The sequence below is a fragment of the Haliotis cracherodii genome, unplaced genomic scaffold (genome assembly GCF_022045235.1).
Source record: "Haliotis cracherodii isolate W230 unplaced genomic scaffold, xgHalCrac1.p SCAF_11, whole genome shotgun sequence".
NCBI classification, from domain to species: Eukaryota; Metazoa; Mollusca; class Gastropoda; order Lepetellida; family Haliotidae; genus Haliotis; species Haliotis cracherodii.
In genome coordinates this window covers 2,299,282-2,310,700 of record NW_027266266.1, presented here as the reverse complement: position 1 = coordinate 2,310,700, position 11,419 = coordinate 2,299,282, and positions in this window count along the sequence as shown.

Here is an 11,419-nt window from a genome sequence, read left to right as displayed (position 1 = left end):
TATGGCCCGGAATTCATCACGGTGGTAGGACGCCTTTCGTGCATGTGGCAGGTGCATTGACAGGTGTGCGTTACAGAGACTTGATCCTACAGCCTTACGTTCTTCCTCACGTCAACGTTCATGGCGGACAGTTCCAGCAGGACAACGTTCGATCGCATATTGCACGTGTTTGTCAGGACTTCTTACAGCACAACAACATCCAGACATTACCTTGGCCAGCCCGGTCACCGGATTTGTCCCCGATTGAGCATCTGTGGGACGAGTTGGATCGACGCGTTCGCAGAAGGAATCCACCGCCCCTAACACTTCCGGCGCTTCTTGATGCACTTCAGCATGAATGGCAGCACATCCAGCGTGTTATTGACAACTCGATTGAATCTATGGGTCGTCGGTGTAAAGCGTTGATTGATGCACGCGGTGGGCACAACCGATACTGACATTTTCTGTACCCCTGTGACATCAACTGTATCGTGTACGTGTGTCTGTCCAGGTGACACGATTAATGTTTTGAACATTGTGTACATTGATCTTCGAACAGTGTTTCAATTATGGTTTCTGTGTCCTATTTTGAAACAATCGCATTATATTACATTTTGAAAGTCAGTGTCAAGTTTCTTTTTTTTTTAATAGTATATATAGTAGTTGGAGGATTAACAGTAGAGGATTAACAGTAACAACAATTGCATACATGGGTGGGATAACATTGGTGGGTGTTGACAACAAAGGGATAATGCTGTCACAACACGATGGACAGAGAACACATAGGTGGAAGCCAGTAGGAACATGAGGCCAATTAAACAGGATAAGTGATTACTGCTTGATGAGTTCATAGTAGGCGGATGGGACGAAATAGCCTTGATCTCTGTTGACAGACGTTTTGTGGCGGCGAATGTGGACTGCTTCTGTTAGTTTTCTTTTAGTGAAATCATGGTTGTTGGCGAGGATCTGGACGTTGTCCCAGTTGATGATGTGATTGGGACAGTTGCTGATATGGTCCGAGATGGTTGATTTGCTGTCGGATTTATTGGTGGAGGTTGTGTGCTCTTTCACTCTTTCAATCACAGTGAGTGAGTTTGGTTTAACGTCGCTTTTAACATTATTCCAGTTATATCACGGCGTGTCAGCTTAATGTGGGAGGAAGTGCCCGAAGTGATGCAGGTCTCAGACGTTTACATCTTCGCTGAAACCCACGGGCACGGGTATGGTACTGACAAACCTAGAAACCGGGATTCGAACCCACAATCATAGGTTTCTGGCGTGTCCAAGGGACGCAACTCTGCACAGCGAATCGCGGCGCCTTAGACGACAGGGCCACCCGTGTCCCCCCATTCAATCACAACATATATCTGTAAGGTGAGGTGAAATTGGGTTTAACGTCGCGTCCAAGATTATTGCACTTATATAGCGACGTGCATGCACGTGTATGTGTGTGTGGCTGCTTGTACTAGTCCGGACTGATGCCGATTTATAGTGCTAGCACACTGAGATACCATGCCGCAGTTTAACATGAATACCCCACTCAGACACAGTATACTGACTCCGAGCCGACCACTCCTTGTTTTAGCCCCTTAATGCCGAGCGCCAGACAGGGTAACAACAAGTACCATCTTTTAACGTCTTTTGGTATGACATGACCGGGGATCGAACCCCGGACCTTCCGCTCTCCGGGCGGACGCTCTACCTCTAGACCACGGAGGCGGTCCCATATATCTGTATCCTGATCAATTCATACAAAGCTGTTTTCGCATATTTCACTGTATACCTCTTTGTCGAGAGGAAAATAAATAACAAGATAATACTACACAAATTCAAATATAAAACAATATACATATATGTATTTGCGAAACAAAAACATGAGTTTTGAGTAAAGGAAAATATTCTCGCCCATGGGCGAAATATTTCATTATCGATATAAAATCGTTGAATTAAGTTAAAATGAGTTAAATTGTGTGTTATGATACTTGAAAGAAATACACTTATGTATTTGCGAAACAAAAACATGAGTTTTAAGTAAAGGAAAATATTCTCGCCCATGGGCGAAATATTTCATTATCGATATAAAATCGTTGAATTAAGTTAAAATGAGTTAAATTGTGTGTCATGATACTTGAAAGAAATACACTTATGTATTTGCGAAACAAAAACATGAGTTTTAAGTAAAGGAACATATTCTCGCCCATGGGCGAAATATTTCATTATCGATATAAAATCGTTGAATTAAGTTAAAATGAGTTAAATTGTGTGTCATGATACTTGAAAGAAATACACTTATGTATTTGCGAAACAAAAACATGAGTTTTAAGTAAAGGAACATATTCTCGCCCATGGGCAGGCCCATGGGCGACATAGTGTAAATTGTTTTTGAACAATTTCTTTTTTTCATTTTCTCTTCCTTGGTAACTATGTTCCCATGAAAACAGCATGTTTAATTTTGTGAATACCTCTGACCGAGACTGGGCAAAGACCGTAGAGTTTCTGGACTTTTGGGTTTCCAGAATTAAAATGGGACGTGTTATATATATTTGGAAATATTCTTCTCACAGTTACAATTGTGACATTGATGCCCAACAAGAGGAAGTCTGTTCCAGTCAGGATACACGATCAACCTTTCTAATGAATTTAAGATTGTTATTTACATGATGTTTACAAATCAAATTTTTCATAGTATGGAGGTCGTGCTCGTCACAATTAAAGCTATTAGTCCCTAAAGTAGAAGTGACAGCAATAAAGAAACGGATGACGCAGTACAACTTGTGTGTTCTAAAGTTTATGACAGTAGCAGAATAATTTGGATAGCTCTTATATTATTCTCCTTATCCCCTACATACTTAATCAAGACACAACACCATTAGCATGGGACCAACTGTGTGATACACGGCCGATTTATTTGCGTATAGTATAAGACAAAGTTATTCATTTATACACATTTGTATAAACATGGTCAGCAATCTGTTATGAATATTTATATTTTGCTGAAGCCCGACAGGTAAAACCAGATATAAAAACTTTCATAAGGAAACATCTGGAACCGTGTTCCCTCAACGGATGCAGCAGCAAATACTGGAGGGTATACAGTATACTCATGACATGTATATGCAAGTCCAAACAGAAATACTAACAATTCATGAACATACCTTACAAATGAATTTCATAATGTATTACATACAGTGCAACTCGCATAGTATATGCAGTATTATCAAATGCAACACTGTATCATAATGGCCCGCCGGCCAAGCAATATCATTGCATCCAACTATGCACACTTTCACTATAAAACAACGCTGTATTATAAAGGCCCACCAGCCAAGCAATATCATTGCATCCAACAATGCACACTTTCACAATAAAACAACGCTGTATTATAAAGGCCCACCAGCCAAGCAATATCATTGCATCCAACTATGCACACTTTCACTATAAAACAACGCTGTATTATAAAGGCCCACCAGCCAAGCAATATCATTGCATCCAACAATGCACACTTTCACAATAAAACAACGCTGTATTATAAAGGCCCACCAGCCAAGCAATATCATTGCATCCAACTATGCACACTTTCACAATACAACAACGCTGTATTATAAAGGCCCACCAGCCAAGCAATATCATTGCATCCAACTATGCACACTTTCACAATAAAACAACGCTGTATTATAAAGGCCCACCAGCCAAACAACGTCACTGCATCCAACTATGGACTTTCTCAATGAAGCAACGCTGTAAAGTAAAGACATGGCAATGGCATCACTTACAACAGTACACATTACCCTCAAATGTGCCTTCCATTTCAACGACTATCTGCAACACATGAAATCATTAAATCATAAAATGAAGAACAATTTTAATATACATGTCCATTAAATAAATATAGGAAACAAGTGTGAGGCCGTGCATGCACAGTGAGCGATAGAGAACAATTCAAAATTGTACTACTCCTTATATACTCCTTTAATCACGCAACCTAGAGGCACATAATCACCTTGATTGACATACCGCTGGGAGAAAATAATTTCTATCTTATTCATTCTTCAAACGAGAGAAATATTATTTCTTCTTATCTCCTACATACTTAATCAAGACACAACACCATTAACATGGGAATACGCTGAGTGATACACGGCCGAGATGTACAAAGAAAGTTACAGGCCTAAGGAAAGTGATACTTTCATTCTGTTATCAATACTATCTTTGATGTAACCATTTTTAGCGTTTTCGCTTCTCCAACGACCATGTCGTTTGAACATACGATCTGGTATACCATTATTTGCAGCTGCAGTAGCACCACTACTGCGTAAGCTATGCAGACCATATTTCTTGATGTTGTCAACAAAGGGAGTTAAAGCATCAATAAATAGTTCCCTTAACCTGGTATAAGACAGTGGAGCATTGTCCGTTCTAAGAACATAGCCTGAACGACATTTGCTTATATTCCTGAATATGTACTGATCACAATCTGGATGAATAGATGCAGTTTGTAAATATCTCTCCTCACAGGCTACTGGACACAGCTTGGAATCTGTCCTACTATCAAGCCATGCGCCATCCCTGTATATATCCGTCTTTGACTTTTCAATAAAAACGACCATGTGTGACTTATAAAATAAAATATCAGATCGAGATATATGCGTTAATTCTACAGATCTTAAAAATCCGACGAAAGCTAATAAACGCATAGATACTATTCGCAGATCCATTAAAGATGCATTGATCATATTTTAATCATACAACCGTTCAAGTATACTACTCAAAATTTGATAAGGATCACTAGGTGATATGTGTGTAAGTTACCACAAACATAACAAAAGACATGACTCTGACTCAGAAACGTGTTTAATCATGTTATGAATGAAAATTCATGAACGGCATGAACTTGTATCAATATGGAATGTTTGAAATCTGCAAACACCAAAAGGCATTTCATTAAAAAATGTTAACAGCAAACAAGAGAAAGAATTACACAGTTATGAGGGATAGTCCATCATTACACTTAGTCGATGAAGTGTCAATATCGAGTATGACCTCCCCTTGCATCAATGACGGCCTGACAACGTCGAGATATGCTGTCAATAAGCACCCGGATGTTCCCAATGGGAAGGTTGTTCCACTCTTCCACGAGGGCATGTCCGAGCTCTGCCAAAGTCGTGGGTTGTGCTTTACGGCGTGAAAGGGCAACCTGCAGCATGTTCCAGACATGCTCAATCGGGTTCAAGTCCGGCGAGCGCGCTGGCCAATCCATGCGGACAATTGTCTCCTGCTCAAGGAACTGCTCAACCACCCTGGCGCGATGAGGACGGGCGTTATCATCCATCAGGATGAACTCAGGGCCAACAGCACCAGCGTAGGGTCTGACGTACACATCGAGGATCTCATCCCGGTACCTCACCCCCGTCATTGTTCCTCTCTCCAGGACATGAAGATCTGTCCTTCCATCTCTGTTGATTCCACCCCAGACCATGATGGAACCATCACCATAACGGTCATGTTCACTGATGTTGGCATCATGGAAACGTTCACGTTGTCGTCGCCACACCCGCTGCCTCCTGTCTGTAAAGTCCAAACAATACCTGGACTCATCGGTGAACAGAACTGGAACCCAATCGTTCCGTGTCCAAGTGACATGATCTTCAGCCCATTCCAATCGCTCCCGCCGGTGTCGAACAGTCAGGGGGATTCGGACACATGCCCTTCTTGAGTAGCGACCTGCATTGTGAAGACGATTCCGTATCGTCTGAGTGGACACATTCACCCCCGAGGCGTTCAGGAGGTCGTTACGTAGGCTGGTTGCTGTCCAGAAGGGATGACGTCGTGCCTGAAGAGCCACAAAATGATCTTGGCGTTGGGTTGTCGACCTCTGACGACCACCCCCATGTCGGTGTGCTGCTGTACCAAAATTTTGCTGTCGGGACCAGGCCCTGCTTACAACGCTCTGGCTGACGTTTAGTGCATTGGCAACGTCACGTTGTGAATAGCCAGCATCAAGCATTCCAATACATCTGCCCAGTTGTTCTGTCGTCAGGCGACGCCTTCCACGTTGAGGGGGTATTTTACGTAGATAAACGTAGTGTAAACACTCAATTGAGTTTACAGTTTCAGAATGAATCAGACACCGTTGCCTGATTGGAAATCGTGCAATGGTAGCAAAAGCATGAACTGTGATGTGAAACGCATTTCCCATGGCATGAAATGCACGTGCACGTGTGTTGGAGACGTTTTTGATTTCACTTGAACACAATATTGCCAGTTATGCAGTTATTTTGTTTTTTTATTAAGAAAAATATCTACGATCCTTATCAAATTTTGAGTAGTATATATATCAACTGCGATTGGCTCCTTTTTAACCAATGGCTTAGACAGTTTGCGCCTTGCTCCTTCCAAAACATTCTTGACAAGTCTATTTTCAGTGGGACTCTCTAGTCCAATGTTACAATGAGCATGCCTTAAACTCTAAAATGCTGTTAACATTGGTGATAATGTTTCACTGTTGCACAATAGACAACAGATAAACAGCACAATGCAAATGAGAAACGGGCAACTGATCACACATGTTATTAGCGTTTGCCCACCTTTTCCAAGCAGCAAATCCAATAGAATCTGCCCTGGACCGTGCCAACAAACCTGGTAGCTGTCCCGCTAACTGGTGCACATTCAAAGGGAGTTCATCAAGTTCATCACTATAGGTATTCAGAAGGCTATCTGTAAATACACAACAAAATATTACCTAAAATCCACATGAAGTGCAATCATATAAAAATGCAAATCGTGTTCACCGAACAAAACACCTTTGATTCTGCTTGCAACAAACGCTTCTTTGGCCCTAGGCAAAAATATTTGATCTTTGATTTGCAAAATACGCTCAGAATTCACATATAACAGTGGCCCAAAGCACGCGGAATGCCACTCTGGGACGACCAACGTTCCAACTGCATGACACTCGCGGTATGAAACAAATAGGGGGAACAACCCAACTAATTGTACCTCTCCAGTTAACAGTGAAACAGTCCACTGCCTGGCATCCAGGATAACTGAAACGAGAGTTAAACTGGACAACTTTTGTGTTATAATATGAAGCCAGCCTATCAACTTGATGAGGTCTCCATTTCTCATCTATTTCCTGAAAAATATTTTTGGAAATACCCCAATCATCGTAATCAATTAGCTTGCTAAGATAGTCAGCTTGCATGTTCTTATGGCGAGGAATCCACTGGAGATGGAGCTCAACACTGTACTGTAAACATAGATCAAAGATCTGCAAAGCAAGATTGTAAATGGAGCTTCATACTACCTTGCTCAATAATAGATACAACATTTTGACTGTCAGTAAACCATTTGACTCTTTGATGACCTAAGGTTGCAACAAAGCTTTGGAGAACCATACACACAGCTTTCAGCTCTCTCCATCTAGAGCTGCGAGTAATTTCATGACTGGACCACTGTCCATGGAATACTACAGAGTCTACATCCACGCAGTATCCACCATACCCACTTTGGCTTGCATCCGAATACACCAATCTGTTTGTCAATGCTGTTTGCACAATCGTTCTAGAAATATACCTATGTATATTACGACGCCAAAATATCAACTGCTTGATGCTAGTATCTGACAAGTATATAAGACTGTTCCATGATGAAGCAGCAACAACATCAATACTCATAGCTCTTGTCATGAGTTGTACAACTGGTCCTATCACTAATTTCATAGAAATTAATTGACCAACAACTGATGCTACAGATCTAATCGATACACGTTTAGTCTTGTATTGTAACAGTTTAGTAATAGCTTGTTTGACCTTGTCAACCTTCCTGAGAGGTACAGTCATAGTCATGGAAGTAGTATCGATACCAAAACCAAGCCATTCAAGAGATTGCGACGGTAGCCAATGTGATTTCTCAACTTTAGGAACAAAGCCTGAAGAAAGCAGACCTCTCTTTATATCACACCCAGCTGTCTGCGCTCCAATATCCGTAGATACAGATAGAATGCCGTCGTCTAGGAAGGTAAACTATCTTATGGCCATCAAACCTCCACTTTGACTAATTGTCTCATGACTTTTGTAAATACATATGGAGCAGACGTCAAACCAAAAGGCAAAACCAAGAATTTGTTGTAACATATTCTGCCTGCTTCGTTAAACCATGCAAAAGCAGGAAAATCAGTATGAGATGGAATTATGTCCATATGATGGTATGCTGAGTGGATATCAAATTTTATCAACCAATCATTCATATTAATATATGCTAATGCAGTCTTCCAATCTTCCTTTTTAATACTCTGCTTGAAGATATATTTATTGACTCTGCTAAGATCAAGAATTAAACGTCTTTTTCCTGACGACTGTACTGAAACAGACAAAGGACTAAAAACACTAGAGGGAGCAACACATTGGCACACCAGGTCCTTCAACAACTCACCAATAGCCTGCGAGACACAATCTCCGTGTTTAATAGCAGACTTGTTATTCTTATTATGCAATTTAGGCGGAGTCGTAATAAACGGAATTATATATCCATTAGCAATCCAATCAATAACACATTGAGATGCACCTATCTCACGCCAATACTGTATATTACTTTTGAGACGGCCCCTGACTAAGATTTCAGCTGTACCTTGTTCATACTCAAAATAGTTATCAGTGAACTTGCTATCCTTGATGACAAAGTTATCATTGAAATAATTTTAACTGAAAAATCTTGACCAGAACTACTGGCGTTGCTGACTTGAGGCAACTTGTCCGCCGGCTGTCGCCCCTTGACCTGTTCCGAAGTAACGACAGTCTTTCCTAAAGTGAGAGAAATCGCCACATGCGAAACAGGCCCCTGATCTTTGCTCTTTTCCACGAAAAAGCTGGTTTGTGATTGGCTGCATATGATGTAAAGTAGAACCAGGTTGAACAGCAATTTGCACGGGATGGGTGACAGTAGCCAAACGTCTTGACCTATTTGTAGAGTACGGCGCTTGCCTGGCACGTTTCTGTTTGAGTTTTCGGACAGCTTTGCTTTCAGCTCTGTTGATACGTTTGTCGTCATCGGAATCATACGCCAGCTCACGAGAAACATAGTTCTTAACCGCTTCCCACACCCTTTTAGATGTATCTGCTATTTTGATAAGCTTGCTCCTTCTGTTGATCCTGTCGTGCTCTGACGTTACGCAAGCTTCTGCTTCGTCCAGACGAGAAGACTGGATATCTTCCAGAATTTTCTGGAGGCAGTCTATACTTTCCTGATTAAAGTTGAATTGAATGTTATTCCCTTCTCTTGACCACGTAAAATCTTTCTCTGCTTTCAACTTCTTTATATCTCTTGACGTCTGTATAAACTCTTCCCTCAATGAACCAATCTTCTCATTAAGAGAGGCTTGACACTCTGTTCTATTCGAATTGAGCTGTTGCAAAATGGCGTCCAGTTTAGCTTCTGTATCCATATTGAAGAAACAAGTGTGAGGCCGTGCATGCACAGTGAGCGAGAGAGAACAATTCAAAATTGTACTACCCCTTATATACTCCCTTAATCACGCCACCTAGGGCCTTATAATCACCTTGATTCACATACCGCTCGGAGAAAATAATTTCTATCTTATTCATTCTACAAACGAGAGAAATATTATCCCAAAATGTTGATTAGGTAAAACTTTGCTCTGATTGGTCAAACTGTATCTTTTTTTCGTTTAGGGTTTGGGAAAGTTTCATGGGGGATGAGTTACTTTAAAAAGGAACTTTCTCTTTGTCCCATGTATGTATGAATGTATTCCTACATACGAAATACAAAGATAATTATGAACATATTTTTTAAAGGAGGCTGTACAGACCATGGATCTCATCACACTAGTAGGAGGCTGTATAGACCATGGACCCCATCACACCAGCAGGAGGCAGTACAGACCATGGACCCCATCACACCAGCAGGAGGCTGTACATACCATGGACCCCATCACACTAGCAGGAGGCTGTACAGACCATGACCCCATCACACCAGCAGGAGGCTGTACAGACCATGGACCCCATCACACCAGCAGGAGACTGTACAGACCATGGCCCCATTACACCAGCAGGAGGCTGTACAGACCATGGACCCCATCACACTAGCAGGAGGCTGTACAGACCATGGACCCCATCACACCAGCAGGAGGCTGTATAGACCATGGACCCCATCACACTAGCAGGAGGCTGTACAGACCACGTATTTATTAAAACATTTGTATTTATTTATTTCAGTGTAGTTGCTGGTGGGCTGGTTACTATGGTGATAAGTGAATTTACACCAGTGACATTTGTATATAAATTGTATTACACCATATCAGTATGAGATGAAAGATCGCCCGGTATCTTTTAAGTCTAAGGAAAAAAGCGTCATGGAATATGTATTGGATTCCAGAAGAAAATGTGAGATATGTTTTGTACAAAGAACACAAGAACAACTAGGAACATATCCATACGCCGACAAGCGTGTGCCTCCGAGTAACATGAATGAGGTACCACCGAAGTCATTTATAAGATGCGAATAAAAGAGGTGTTAGCTATATATTCATGATAGACATAATTAGCGATCGCCCGGTATCTTGAAAGTCTAAGGAAAATAAGGTCAGGGAACATGCATTGGATTCTAGAAGAAAATGCAGATGCGTTTTGCATTTTGAACACCACGACAAGGAGCATATCCATACGCCTACAAGCGTGGGCTGCCTCATTCCGAACAAAATAGTGCCATCGTTTGTTGGTCATCGGGTCACTTTGTCTCTTGTAAAGATTGGATCAAGTGATTAAAATCTGTAATAATTTTTTTTTAAATCACAATAAAAAATGTGAATTAAATTTGTCGACAGTTTTCAATTTCTGACAAATGACATCCGTGCGCTTCAAAAGGGCTGGGTTACTGATCACGTCTGATACGTCTTACCAGAGTCGGAATTCGTTGTTGGATTGCGTGTTTGAATTCAAATTAACATGCCACAGCCGATCATTTTCCCTGAAGTAAGTAAATTGATATTTCGAAAGGTGTTGACATTGTTTGAATTTGTATTGATGTCGTTACAGCTGTGATATGATTCACGGGAGGGAATGTGTGGCTACACGCTGTATGTGGAACAGCATCCATGAACTGGTCTTTTTGTTACAAAATGTGTCTTTAATTTTGCTTAAACATTCGAGTAAGAAATTGGTTGACATATGTTGGATATGTTTAACACAGTATGGTCAAATAGACATGGAAGGAGGTTAATATCCGACCCAGCCAATACCGTAACGTCGTTGATTTTGATATATCAAATTTTTACTCATCAACGTAATACTTCAGAATATGCTATTTCTATTCCTGAAGCCCCTGAGAAAACAGTTTACCAAGTTTAAGTTTAAATATTTAACTCCAGACAAACACAAGACCCCGGTAAACAGTTTACTATATTTAAATATTTAATTCCCAACAAACA